We start from the raw sequence: 12,169 nt of genomic DNA on the forward strand, positions 1-12,169 counted from the left end.
ACTCTTCAATATTTCTATTATTATCTGCAGAGTGGAGAGGTAAACTATTCTATATTTCTATTATCTGCTGAGCGGAGAGGTAAACTCTTCTATATTTCTATTATTATCTGCTGAGTGGAGAGGTAAACGCTTCTATATTTCTATTATTATCTGCTGAGTGGAGAGGTAAACTCTTCTATATTTCTATTATTATCTGCTGAGTGGAGAGGTAAACTCTTCTATATTTCTATTATTATCTGCTGAGTGGAGAGGTAAACTCTTCTATATTTCTATTATTATCTGCTGAGTGGAGAGGTAAACTCTTCTATATTTCTATTATTATCTGCAGAGTGGAGAGGTAAACTCTTCTATATTTCTATTATTATCTGCTGAGTGGAGAGGTAAACTCTTCTATATTTCTATTATTATCTGCTGAGCGGAGAGGTAAACTCTTCTATATTTCTATTATCTGCTGAGTGGAGAGGTAAACTCTTCTATATTTCTATTATTATCTGCTGAGTGGAGAGGTAAACTCTTCTATATTTCTATTATTATCTGCTGAGCGGAGAGGTAAACTCTTCTATATTTCTATTATCTGCTGAGTGGAGAGGTAAACTCTTCTATATTTCTATTATTATCTGCTGAGTGGAGAGGTAAACTCTTCTATATTTCTATTATTATCTGCTGAGCGGAGAGGTAAACTCTTCTATATTTCTATTATCTGCTGAGTGGAGAGGTAAACTCTTCTATATTTCTATTATTATCTGCTGAGTGGAGAGGTAAACTCTTCTATATTTCTATTATCTGCTGAGTGGAGAGGTAAACTCTTCTATATTTCTATTATTATCTGCTGAGCGGAGAGGTAAACTCCTCTATATTTCTATTATCTGCTGAGTGGAGAGGTAAACTCTTCTATATTTCTATTATTATCTGCTGAGTGGAGAGGTAAACTCTTCTATATTTCTATTATTATCTGCTGAGTGGAGAGGTAAACTCTTCTATATTTCTATTATTATCTGCTGAGTGGAGAGGTAAACTCTTCTATATTTCTATTATTATCTGCTGAGCGGAGAGGTAAACTCTTCTATATTTCTATTATTATCTGCTGAGTGGAGAGGTAAACTCTTCTATATTTCTATTATTATCTCCTGAGTGGAGAGGTAAACTCTTCTATATTTCTATTATCTGCTGAGTGGAGAGGTAAACTCTTCTATATTTCTATTATTATCTGCTGAGTGGAGAGGTAAACTCTTCTATATTTCTATTATTATCTGCTGAGTGGAGAGGTAAACTCTTCTATATTTCTATTATTATCTGCTGAGTGGAGAGGTAAACTCTTCTATATTTCTATTATTATCTGCTGAGCGGAGAGGTAAACTCTTCTATATTTCTATTATCTGCTGAGTGGAGAGGTAAACTCTTCTATATTTCTATTATCTGCTGAGTGGAGAGGTAAACTCTTCTATATTTCTATTATCTGCTGAGTGGAGAGGTAAACTCTTCTATATTTCTATTATTATCTGCTGAGTGGAGAGGTAAACTCTTCTATATTTCTATTATCTGCTGAGTGGAGAGGTAAACTCTTCTATATTTCTATTATCTGCTGAGTGGAGAGGTAAACTCTTCTGTATTTCTATTATTATCTGCTGAGTGGAGAGGTAAACTCTTCTATATTTCTATTATCTGCTGAGTGGAGAGGTAAACTCTTCTATATTTCTATTATTATCTGCTGAGTGGAGAGGTAAACTCTTCTATATTTCTATTATCTGCTGAGTGGAGAGGTAAACTCTTCTATATTTCTATTATCTGCTGAGTGGAGAGGTAAACTCTTCTATATTTCTATTATTATCTGCTGAGTGGAGAGGTAAACTCTTCTATATTTCTATTATCTGCTGAGCGGAGAGGTAAACTCTTCTATATTTCTATTATTATCTGCTGAGTGGAGAGGTAAACTCTTCTATATTTCTATTATTATCTGATGAGTGGAGAGGTAAACTCTTCTATATTTCTATTATTATCTGCTGAGTGGAGGGGTAAACTCTTCTATATTTCTATTATCTGCTGAGTGGAGAGGTAAACTCTTCTATATTTCTATTATTATCTGATGAGTGGAGAGGTAAACTCTTCTATATTTCTATTATTATCTGCTGAGTGGAGGGGTAAACTCTTCTATATTTCTATTATCTGCTGAGTGGAGAGGTAAACTCTTCTATATTTCTATTATCTGCTGAGCGGAGAGGTAAACTCTTCTATATTTCTATTATTATCTGCTGAGTGGAGAGGTAAACTCTTCTATATTTCTATTATTATCTGATGAGTGGAGAGGTAAACTCTTCTATATTTCTATTATTATCTGCTGAGTGGAGGGGTAAACTCTTCTATATTTCTATTATCTGCTGAGTGGAGAGGTAAACTCTTCTATATTTCTATTATTATCTGATGAGTGGAGAGGTAAACTCTTCTATATTTCTATTATTATCTGCTGAGTGGAGGGGTAAACTCTTCTATATTTCTATTATCTGCTGAGTGGAGAGGTAAACTCTTCTATATTTCTATTATCTGCTGAGCGGAGAGGTAAACTCTTCTATATTTCTATTATTATCTGCTGAGTGGAGAGGTAAACTCTTCTATATTTCTATTATTATCTGCTGAGTGGAGAGGTAAACTCTTCTATATTTCTATTATCTGCTGAGTGGAGAGGTAAACTCTTCTATATTTCTATTATTATCTGCTGAGTGGAGAGGTAAACTCTTCTATATTTCTATTATTATCTGCTGAGTGGAGAGGTAAACTCTTCTATATTTCTATTATTATCTGCTGAGTGGAGGGGTAAACTCTTCTATATTTCTATTATTATCTGCTGAGCGGAGAGGTAAACTCTTCTATATTTCTATTATTATCTGCTGAGTGGAGAGGTAAACTCTTCTATATTTCTATTATCTGCTGAGTGGAGAGGTAAACTCTTCTATATTTCTATTATTATCTGATGAGTGGAGAGGTAAACTCTTCTATATTTCTATTATCTGATGAGTGGAGAGGTAAACTCTTCTATATTTCTATTATCTGCTGAGCGGAGAGGTAAACTCTTCTATATTTCTATTATCTGCTGAGTGGAGAGGTAAACTCTTCTATATTTCTATTATTATCTGCTGAGCGGAGAGGTAAACTCTTCTATATTTCTATTATTATCTGCTGAGTGGAGAGGTAAACTCTTCTATATTTCTATTATTATCTGCTGAGTGGAGAGGTAAACTCTTCTATATTTCTATTATCTGCTGAGCGGATAGGTAAACTCTTCTGTATTTCTATTATTATCTGCTGAGCGGAGAGGTAAACTCTTCTATATTTCTATTATTATCTGCTGAGTGGAGAGGTAAACTCTTCTATATTTCTATTATCTGCTGAGCGGATAGGTAAACTCTTCTATATTTCTATTATTATCTGCTGAGTGGAGAGATAAACTCTTCTATATTTCTATTATCTGCTGAGCGGAGAGGTAAACTCTTCTATATTTCTATTATCTGCTGAGTGGAGAGGTAAACTCTTCTATATTTCTATTATTATCTGCTGAGTGGAGAGATAAACTCTTCTATATTTCTATTATTATCTGCTGAGCGGAGAGGTAAACTCTTCTATATTTCTATTATCTGCTGAGCGGAGAGGTAAACTCTTCTATATTTCTATTATTATCTGCTGAGTGGAGAGGTAAACTCTTCTATATTTCTATTATCTGCTGAGCGGAGAGGTAAACTCTTCTATATTTCTATTATCTGCTGAGCGGAGAGGTAAACTCTTCTATATTTCTATTATTATCTGATGAGTGGAGAGGTAAACTCTTCTATATTTCTATTATCTGCTGAGCGGAGAGGTAAACTCTTCTATATTTCTATTATTATCTGATGAGTGGAGAGGTAAACTCTTCTATATTTCTATTATTATCTGCTGAGTGGAGAGGTAAACTCTTCTATATTTCTATTATTATCTGATGAGTGGAGAGGTAAACTCTTCTATATTTCTATTATTATCTGCTGAGTGGAGGGGTAAACTCTTCTATATTTCTATTATCTGCTGAGTGGAGAGGTAAACTCTTCTATATTTCTATTATTATCTGATGAGTGGAGAGGTAAACTCTTCTATATTTCTATTATTATCTGCTGAGTGGAGGGGTAAACTCTTCTATATTTCTATTATCTGCTGAGTGGAGAGGTAAACTCTTCTATATTTCTATTATCTGCTGAGTGGAGAGGTAAACTCTTCTATATTTCTATTATCTGATGAGCGGAGAGGTAAACTCTTCTATATTTCTATTATTATCTGCTGAGTGGAGAGGTAAACTCTTCTATATTTCTATTATTATCTGCTGAGTGGAGAGGTAAACTCTTCTATATTTCTATTATCTGCTGAGTGGAGAGGTAAACTCTTCTATATTTCTATTATTATCTGCTGAGCGGAGAGGTAAACTCTTCTATATTTCTATTATTATCTGCTGAGTGGAGAGGTAAACTCTTCTATATTTCTATTATCTGCTGAGTGGAGAGGTAAACTCTTCTATATTTCTATTATTATCTGATGAGTGGAGAGGTAAACTCTTCTATATTTCTATTATCTGATGAGTGGAGAGGTAAACTCTTCTATATTTCTATTATCTGCTGAGCGGAGAGGTAAACTCTTCTATATTTCTATTATCTGCTGAGTGGAGAGGTAAACTCTTCTATATTTCTATTATTATCTGCTGAGCGGAGAGGTAAACTCTTCTATATTTCTATTATTATCTGCTGAGTGGAGAGGTAAACTCTTCTATATTTCTATTATTATCTGCTGAGTGGAGAGGTAAACTCTTCTATATTTCTATTATCTGATGAGTGGAGAGGTAAACTCTTCTATATTTCTATTATCTGCTGAGCGGAGAGGTAAACTCTTCTATATTTCTATTATTATCTGCTGAGTGGAGAGGTAAACTCTTCTATATTTCTATTATTATCTGCTGAGCGGAGAGGTAAACTCTTCTATATTTCTATTATTATCTGCTGAGTGGAGAGGTAAACTCTTCTATATTTCTATTATTATCTGCTGAGTGGAGAGGTAAACTCTTCTATATTTCTATTATTATTTGCTGAGTGGAGAGGTAAACTCTTCTATATTTCTATTATTATCTGCTGAGTGGAGAGGTAAACTTTTCTATATTTCTGTCACCTGCTGAGGGGTAAACTGAGGTCTGTGGTCCTTCATGTGTTTAAGGCAGCGTGCTATCCTGGAATGGGATGTGATAGCAGCTGTATAGGCTTTGCTATGATATAGATATACAGGGGGTACGGAAAGTATTCAGACCTCTTTACATTTTTTCCACTCTTTGTTTCATTGCAGCTGTGAGGAGGGAGCAGCCGCCATCTTGGATATGGGGCATAACGCTGGCCTCCTATCAGAGATCGGCCTGACTCCATTTTGTCTCGTATCAGAATTCACCTGGTCACACGTCTGCAGGGACATGAGCACTCCTGGCCCCCACCTTTTTCCTACTTGAATGAAGACGCTTTAGTATAGTAATGGACTAGACCAGTGTAGCAGGCAGATGGCACTTCAAAGCTTGATTGAGGAAGCCACACCAGCAGGGGGCATGGAGGTGCCTGGGGGCTCAATTAAAGCATACATGTCAGGTGGCTACAGGAGGACACGTCTATTGTCTTCCCAGCTGGACCATCTACAACATAACATTATGAATTATTGACGCATCGTCCGAGGTACAGGCTCGTAAAAAATTTCCTCATAGCCCTGAAGAAATTGTGCAACTCCCAGGTCAGTGAGAGTTTTGGAACCTGAGATATAGAGATCAGCCTCCCACAGTGATCGAATGGGTCTAGGTTTGATCCCTGTACGACCGGCAGAACAAACCGCATGCGTTGGTACCTCCCGTGTACTGATCCGATCATCCTGAGAGAAGTTATTCCATTTATTAGGTATTGGGAATAGATTCTGCAGGGAAGCTAGAGGGTGGAGATGATTAGCCCGCCCAGGTACAGGGGGGAAGGGACACATGGAGAGTCAGACGCAACAGAAGAAGATGATGATGAAATAAGGAACAGGGCATATGCCAGCCAGAGGGGAGCAAGCACATGCTTTTTGGGGGCTGCCCGGCAACTAGAAGTCTTGTACCTGTGGAACGCAGAGCTCCCCGGCCTCCACAAGCGACCTTCAACCTGGTAAATTGACCTAGAGGTTTTATACCTGTAAGCCTTGTACTATTATTGTTCTATTTTACTCTGACTGTAACTCTTGAAATATTTTTACTGTATATTTCTTGTAATTATCTAGTGCGTCCTTAAGGCAATTAAACCATAAATTAATTTTGGGCTGATCCTTTTATTCTGATTGCGAATCTTAGAATACCCGGCGTGGGTAACAGGGCAGTCTCCCCAGCGGCCATTTGCTCTAGGTGCAGTTCCCTTATTGACCTGAGACGAAGGGGGCGCCGGAGAGCTGTGCCTGTGTAGTTACGTCACGAATTGGTGACGTGGGAGGAACTGGGTTTCCTTCACAGCAGCCATTTGGAAAATTCAGAAAAGTTTTTTTTTTTTTTCTCATTAATGTGCACTCTGCACCCCATCTTGACTGGAAAAAGCAGAAAATGTAGTAATTTTTGCAAATGTATTAAAGAAAAACTGAAATCTCCCATGGTCATAAGTCTTCAGCCCCTTTGCTCAGTATTGAGTAGAAGCACCTTTTGAGCTAGTACAGCCATGAGTCTTTTTCAGAATGATGCAAAAAGTTTTCCCCCCTGTCACGATTCCCCTGACCGCTGTCACCAATGGGTCAGGATTCACACCGTGACCTTCACCCCTACGTCACAGATTGAGGTGACTTTAGGCCAACAGACGGCTATCACATGTGCAGGGGGGCTTATCTTAGTTATCCCTCCACTGCTACACTGTGATGAAAAACCACACACACAAGGCTATTGACCTCTTAGGCTTCTTTCACACTAGCGTCGGGCCCGGCCCGTCGCAGTGCGTCGGGCCGAGGTTACCGACGCTAGCGTTGCCTCCGCCGCACAACGGGTGCAGCGGATGCTGCTTTTCAGCGCATCCGCTGCCCCATTGTGAGGTGCGGGGAGGTGGGGGAGGAGTTCCGGCCGCGCATGCGCGGTCGGAAAAGACGGTCCGTCGGCTGCAAAAAATGTTACATGGAACGTTTTTTGCGGCCGACGGTCGGCCGAAAAACGGCGCAACCGTCGCGCGACGGTTGCGACGTGTGGCAATCCGTCGCAATGCGTCGCGTAATGTTAGTCAATGGAGAAAAAACGCATCCTGCAAACACTTTTGCAGGATGCGTTTTTTCTGCAAAACGACGCATTGTGACGGATTGCAGTTAACGCTAGTGTGAAAGTAGCCTTAGCTTACAGCAGGGGCTTATTCTAGGTATCCCACTGCTTTCAATATACCACAAACTGCAGGGATTTATGTACAGTGGGGCAAAAAAGTATTTAGTCAGTCAGCAATAGTGCAAGTTCCACCACTTAAAAAGATGAGAGGCGTCTGTAATTTACATCATAGGTAGACCTCAACTATGGGAGACAAACTGAGGAAAAAAAATCCAGAAAATCACATTGTCTGTTTTTTTAACATTTTATTTGCATATTATGGTGGAAAATAAGTATTTGGTCAGAAACAAAATTTCATCTCAATACTTTGTAATATATCCTTTGTTGGCAATGACAGAGGTCAAACGTTTTCTGTAAGTCTTCACAAGGTTGCCACACACTGTTGTTGGTATGTTGGCCCATTCCTCCATGCAGATCTCCTCTAGAGCAGTGATGTTTTTGGCTTTTCGCTTGACAACACGGACTTTCAACTCCCTCCAAAGGTTTTCTATAGCGTTGAGATCTGGAGACTGGCTAGGCCAGTCCAGGACCTTGAAATGCTTCTTACGAAGCCACTCCTTCGTTGCCCTGGCGGTGTCCTTTGGATCATTGTCATGTTGAAAGACCCAGCCATGTTTCATCTTCAATGCCCTTGCTGATGGAAGGAGGTTTGCACTCAAAATCTCACGATACATGGCCCCATTCATTCTTTCATGTACCCGGATCAGTCGTCCTGGCCCCTTTGCAGAGAAACAGTCCCAAAGCATGATGTTTCCACCACCATGCTTTACAGTAGGTATGGTGTTTGATGGATGCAACTCAGTATTCTTTTTCCTCCAAACACGACAAGTTGTGTTTCTACCAAACAGTTCCAGTTTGGTTTCATCAGACCATAGGACATTCTCCCAAAACTCCTCTGGATCATCCAAATGCTCTCTAGCAAACTTCAGACGGGCCCGGACATGTACTGGCTTAAGCAGTGGGACACGTCTGGCACTGCAGGATCTGAGTCCATGGTGGCGTAGTGTGTTACTTATGGTAGGCCTTGTTACATTGGTCCCAGCTCTCTGCAGTTCATTCACTAGGTCCTCCCGCGTGGTTCTGGGATTTTTGCTCACCGTTCTTGTGATCATTCTGACCCCACGGGGTGGGATTTTGCATGGAGTCCCAGATCGAGGGAGATTATCAGTGGTCTTGTATGTCTTCCATTTTCTAATTATTGCTCCCACTGTTGATTTCTGCACTCCAAGCTGGTTGGCTATTGCAGATTCAGTCTTCCCAGCCTGGTGCAGGGCTACAATTTTGTTTCTGGTGTCCTTTGACAGCTCTTTGGTCTTCACCATAGTGGAGTTTGGAGTCAGACTGTTTGAGGGTGTGCACAGGTGTCTTTTTATACTGATAACAAGTTTAAACAGGTGCCATTACTACAGGTAATGAGTGGAGGAAAGAGGAGACTCTTAAAGAAGAAGTTACAGGTCTGTGAGAGCCAGAAATCTTGATTGTTTGTTTCTGACCAAATACTTATTTTCCACCATAAAATGCAAAACAAATGATAAAAAAACAGACAATGTGATTTTCTGGATTTTTTTTTCTCAGTTTGTCTCCCATAGTTGAGGTCTACCTATGATGTAAATTACAGACGCCTCACATCTTTTTAAGTGGTGGAACTTGCACTATTGCTGACTGACTAAATACTTTTTTGCCCCACTGTATATCCCGCTTACAGTTCCACTTAACACTTGCAGCTCTCTGGCGCCCCCTTACTCTCAGGTCAGATTAGGTACTGCACCCTGGGTAATTAGTCGCCAGAAAGGCTGCCTGCTATGTACTGGCTATTGGGCACGCTGCAGCGACGCGATAACTACTCCCACTCAGGCAGGAACAATAATTATTAACCCCGCAGTCGCTTCAGCATCGCTCAACAGTCTGCACACTTTCGCTGCCACCAGCTTCGATTAAACGGGTCCGAAGCTAACCCAACACAACAGTAACAGTAGCGTATTTTCCCTTCAAGAGACTTAGGGTACGGTTTAGAACAGGAGAACGGACTAATATATAATATTATATCCCATAAAAATTAGGCAGTGCTTTATCAAAAATATTTTATAAGATGTTACGAATGAGACGATTGCAAATATGTACATGGGTAATTATAACATAAAGGGAATAAAAGAGAAAAGATAACACTCACATGTTAAAAGCATGGCGGGCACCCCAGGCTAGTGCAGTTTCCATACATCCCAGTCCATGGGATGTACTCAGCTCTTCCAGGACAATAGGACAAGAAGTCCAGAAGAAGAAATCAAGCAGAAAGACTCAGCTGGGGAGCCTGCCACAACTTAATACCTTCAAGGCTTTGACATCACAGAAGGGCTGGCTTATCCAGACCCTCCTCTCTCTACATTCTGAGTACTTCAATCTTAAATTTATCTACTTGCTATAACTTCGCTACAAAACATGACAGAGTCAGACTCAACCTATCATTCATCTCGGATTAACGTGAGCATTCTAATGAGATCAAATATGTCCTATCTGGGATACATATTTACAGAGAAAACCCTACTTCTTTACCAGACGGAGTTAGAAGCCCGAGTTTCAAGGGATGGGTAAATACACCGAGTGAGGATAAGAATATATATTTTCGTATTTCTAGCTTAAATCGTTTGCCTAATATCTAACAAAAGCTAAACAAAGGATCTTTCATGGATCCTGGAAGATTCTACTTCACTTTGAACTCAGTCGAGGGGTTCAAGAGAGGCCTGGATGTCTTCCTGGAGCAGAACAATATTGTATCATACAATTATTAGGTTCTGTAGAAGGACGTAGATCTGGGGATTTATTATGATGGAATATAGGCTGAACTGGATGGACAAATGTCTTTTTTCGGCTTTACTAACTATGTTACTATGTTACTTATAGCTGAACAAGAGCTTACACAGGGAATGCCAGTTGTAAATTCCTTTCGGCCATAAAACTTCCCCCAGTCTCTGAGAAGGAAAGCCAGGAGTTGGCAGCTACAAACTGTTACTCCAAGAAGGGGGGCTTAGCCCACGCAGGCTAGCAAGAGAACTACCTATGATATTTCATACCATATCGTGACACCCCCCCCCCCCCCCCCCCTGGATTTGGGGATCCTCGGCCATTCTTCCTTGCAGATCCTCTCCAGTTCCGTCAGGTTGGACGGTGAACGTTGGTGGACGCCATTTTCAGGTCTCCAGAGATGCTCCATTGGTTTAGGTCAGGGCTCTGGCTCAGCCGGTCAGGAATGGTCACAGTTGTTCTGAGGCCGCTCCTTTGTTATTTTAGCTGTGTGCTTAGGGTCATTGTCTTGTTGGAAGATGAACCTTCGGCCAGGTCAGAGGTCCAGAGCACTCTGGAAGAGGTTCTCATCCAGAATATCTCTGTACTTGGCCACATTCATGTTTCCTTCAAAGACAACCAGTCGTCCTGTCCCTGCAGCTGAAAAACACCCCCATAGCATGATGCTGCCACCACCATGCTTCACTGTGGGGATTGTATTGGGCAGGTGTTGAGCAGTGCCTGGTTTTCTCCACACATAACCGCTTAGGCCTCTTTCACACTTCAGTCTTTTGGCGTCAGTCACTACCGACATAGTGACAGATTGACGGATCCGTCACAATTGTTGCGAAAACGGTTCTAACGGATCCGTTTTTTTGACGGATCCTTTACTTGGGGGTTGTCTGGGAGAAGTATCTACTTTTTGGAGCATGCGCAATTGAAAAAACGGATTGGGGCGATGGATACGCCGAAAAAATGGTTGCGGCGGATCCGTCGCCCATAGGCGCCCATTCTATGGAATGGCGGACGCGACGGATCCGTCGCGATCTGCTATTTCGGCGTTGACAAAAAACGTTCCAATGTCCGTCTATTTTCAGAAAACGTCCGCCAAATTTCGACGGATCCGTCGCATGGCGGATGGAACGGACGACCATCCGTCACAATCCGTCACTAATGCAAGTCTATGGGAAAATAACGGATCCGTCAAAAAAAAATGACGGATCCGTTATTTGAGGAAAATGGCGGTTTTAGACTGTCGCCAAATAACTGAAGTGTGAAAGAGGCCTTAGAATTATCACCAAAAAGGTCCTTATTACATAGTAACATAGTAACATAGTTAGTAAGGCCGAAAAAAGACATTTGTCCATCCAGTTCAGCCTATATTCCATCATAATAAATCCCCAGATCTACGTCCTTCTACAGAACCTAATAATTGTATGATACAATATTGTTCTGCTCCAGGAAGACATCCAGGCCTCTCTTGAACCCCTCGACTGAGTTCGCCATCACCACCTCCTCAGGCAAGCAATTCCAGATTCTCACTGCCCTAACAGTAAAGAATCCTCTTCTATGTTGGTGGAAAAACCTTCTCTCCTCCAGACGCAAAGAATGCCCCCTTGTGCCCGTCACCTTCCTTGGTATAAACAGATCCTCAGCGAGATATTTGTATTGTCCCCTTATATACTTATACATGGTTATTAGATCGCCCCTCAGTCGTCTTTTTTCTAGACTAAATAATCCTAATTTCGCTAATCTATCTGGGTATTGTAGTTCTCCCATCCCCTTTATTAATTTTGTTGCCCTCCTTTGTACTCTCTCTAGTTCCATTATATCCTTCCTGAGCACCGGTGCCCAAAACTGGACACAGTACTCCATGTGCGGTCTAACTAGGGATTTGTACAGAGGCAGTATAATGCTCTCATCATGTGTATCCAGACCTCTTTTAATGCACCCCATGATCCTGTTTGCCTTGGCAGCTGCTGCCTGGCACTGGCTGCTCCAGGTAAGTTTATCATTAACTAGGATCCCCAAGTCCTT

The 12,169-nt window shown here is 40.8% G+C and overlaps 1 protein-coding gene across 1 annotated transcript in view; it reads left to right on the top strand.

Annotated features, from left to right (window-relative positions):
* The window catches only part of LOC138638936 (oocyte zinc finger protein XlCOF22-like), a 57,342-nt gene that overhangs the window by 15,152 nt on the left and 30,021 nt on the right, over nucleotides 1–12,169 (top strand). The window lies entirely within an intron of this gene.

The sequence above is a fragment of the Ranitomeya imitator genome, chromosome 5, assembly GCF_032444005.1.
Source record: "Ranitomeya imitator isolate aRanImi1 chromosome 5, aRanImi1.pri, whole genome shotgun sequence".
NCBI classification, from domain to species: Eukaryota; Metazoa; Chordata; class Amphibia; order Anura; family Dendrobatidae; genus Ranitomeya; species Ranitomeya imitator.